This window comes from Ictalurus punctatus, chromosome 28, assembly GCF_001660625.3.
Source record: "Ictalurus punctatus breed USDA103 chromosome 28, Coco_2.0, whole genome shotgun sequence".
NCBI classification, from domain to species: Eukaryota; Metazoa; Chordata; class Actinopteri; order Siluriformes; family Ictaluridae; genus Ictalurus; species Ictalurus punctatus.
The window spans coordinates 19,023,458-19,025,957 of NC_030443.2; the positions used below are offsets into that span (position 1 = coordinate 19,023,458).

General features: G+C 53.4%; 1 protein-coding gene across 2 annotated transcripts in view; it reads right to left on the minus strand.

Annotated features, from left to right (window-relative positions):
- The window catches only part of zbtb20 (zinc finger and BTB domain containing 20), a 102,749-nt gene that overhangs the window by 47,958 nt on the left and 52,291 nt on the right, over positions 1–2,500 (minus strand). The window contains exon 1 of one of the 2 annotated variants that reach the window (XM_053677133.1): positions 1,193–1,402. The exons of the other annotated variant lie outside the window; for it this stretch is intronic. The gene's annotated coding sequence lies outside the window, so the exon portion shown is untranslated. Of the gene's footprint in view, positions 1–1,192; positions 1,403–2,500 lie in introns of those variants that run through there. 2 annotated transcript variants of the gene reach the window in all.

Sequence of the window (2,500 nt, forward strand, 5' to 3'; positions counted from 1 at the left end):
TGTTCTGTCTTACGTTATAGCGGCTATAAACAGTTGTTCCTTCACTTCCTCTCTCGCTCTCTCTCAAAAAAATGATTAAAAAAACCCCCCGTGAAGTAGCGTAAACTCCTCCGTCCTGGACACGTCGGAAAACGTGACACTGCGGCGTCGACTTCCGTACCTGCTACCTGAACGTCTCCTGGACGTATCAGCGGTTTACTGAACGAGTCCCCGCGAACGAGCGCGTTAATATAACCCGGTGCTAGACCTGCCGCTGTAGAGAACTAATCGACACCTCCTGACCAATCACGATCCAGAACCCGGCGTGAAGCGGACGGGCGACGTGGTCTGATCACGTCCGGACACAAAACACACCGATGCAGCAAGCTTGGTGAGATTCTCCTCTGGCGTACAGCGCTGTACGGAAGTGTGTGTGTGTGTGTGTGTGTGTGTGTGTGTGTGTGTGTGTGTTGCTGAATGGAGGAACAGAAGGAAAAACCGAACCCTGCCGAGAGGTCTGCTGAGGTGACGCTCGGGGTCAGAACCGTAAACGAGGTCCGGTTAGAACGCGGGCCGGAACCCGGACGGACCCGGTTTGGGAGGAAGCGTTTCGGCTGTAGCGGATCGGAGCGAGGAGACGGGAAATACGCAGCGTCACTCTTACGAGGCCGAGGGTCACGTTCAGATATTTATTCCGGCTTCAACCGAGAGGAGTCCTTCGTTTTTTTTTGGGGGGGGAAACTTGTGTATCATGAAACACAAACTGGACTCCATGAAATCTATTAAAAGTGTCTCACACACACACACACACACACACACACACGCACACACGCAACGCGGCCGTTACAGTTAACGTCTGACCTTCTGCTTAGTTCTGTAACTGAATGGGATTCAGAAGGCGATAAGGAGGCGGCTCTAACCGCACACGGCTTTCTGTTTGTTTCCTTTCATTTATTTTTCCTCTAGATAAAAACCCTGACGTGTCGCAACAGGCATTCCGATCGAACCTGCCGTACCTCCGAAGCCGAGCACGCACCCGTCCTCCCACTTCTCACGATGCCAAAGAACACACACCAGCCCCAAAAGCTAACAGCAACATGATGCTAAAGCGCCCGGAGGCGCCAGAGTGTACGAGCGCGGTCAATAATGAAAAAAAACAAAAAACCCAAAGAGAAAGAAACGAGAGAACAGAAAAGTGTGTAAACGTGCCGACCTGTTCGGGCATGTCCCCGGCCGAGGCGACGAGGTGCCTCTTTCCTTCCTCGCGCGCTTCGCATGTAAACTCTCGTCGTGTTAATATCTACCCCGGGGAAAAAAAAAACTACCCCGCGTGCGATTGTTTTTGGTCGCGGGCTTTCGGCCTGCTCTAGCTTCCTCCGTCTTCGCGCCGCGGTGAATCTCTCCGTCTCTATCCCTCCCTCTATCCCTCCCTCTCTCTCGCGCTCTCTCTCTGGCACGTGAAAACGAGGAAGTGAAATACAGCGAGCGTGTAACTCTGTGCACTTCCTATGCACCAAACACGCCGGGGCTGACCTGATACGACCCCGTGCACTTCAGGCTCGGGGCCAAGTCTGCCTTCCGGAGCTGGAGAACAGGAGCGCGCGAGCGAGAGAGCGAGAGCGAGAGAGAGAGAGAAGGAGAAAAAGGAGGGGAGAGGACGATTCAGCCTGGTTTTTTTTCTTCTCCCTCTTTCCCAAAACCACCTACTGTTGGTTAGCGAGCACTCTGGCTCGGTTCCAGGCTCATTTTCACGCGTTACTCGAGCTGACTGGTTGGGAATGTTTCACCTTTCGGGTAGCAAGTCGATGATTCTGTGATTTTGATGTTCCAAGCGTTCACAGAGACGGGACGGGACGGGGGTGGTGGGGGGGTTGTTGTTGTTTTTTTCCCCCCTTGCTAAACTCTTCAGCTCTGGGCGTTTCTATATGTTCGGCGACTTCTGCATGCACCTCGTGTATGACAAATAAAAAACAAAAGCTTACTCATTTCCCCTGCACCCTTTCCACTCTGCCAACGTGCGATGCGGTGATAAATCATCTTCTGTTTGTGAATGGATCAGCACTTAGCGTTCTCGTCATCGCTCTCTCCAGGAGCCCGTACGCGTTACGCGTCCCGAGCGAAGGAACGAGCCCTCCAGGACCTCCAGATCTGCGAGTGTTCGGCCCGAGGCTGGGGCGATATCTCCAACATGTCGTACCGCCACACTGGAGGGCGTTCGTACGATAGACGACACGCACCCACGACAGCTGGGTTTCGGCTGACGGGCGACCGTGTAGCGCCGTGGGAAAACGTGCTCTTGTTATTCTAACGTCGGCAGAAACTCGAATGTGATGTAAACGTTTTAAAAATAAAAATCACGTACGTACGGTCGTCCAGTTCCATTTCGTCCCAATTATTTTCTTTTCTAAAAACGGTCATGAGAAATCGCGGTCTCGGATGCGGAATCGGCCGTGCTCTCTGGGTGGGAGGGGCTTACTCGGCGTCCCCTGGCGATCTCGGTGACACTAGCCGATCGGGTGCG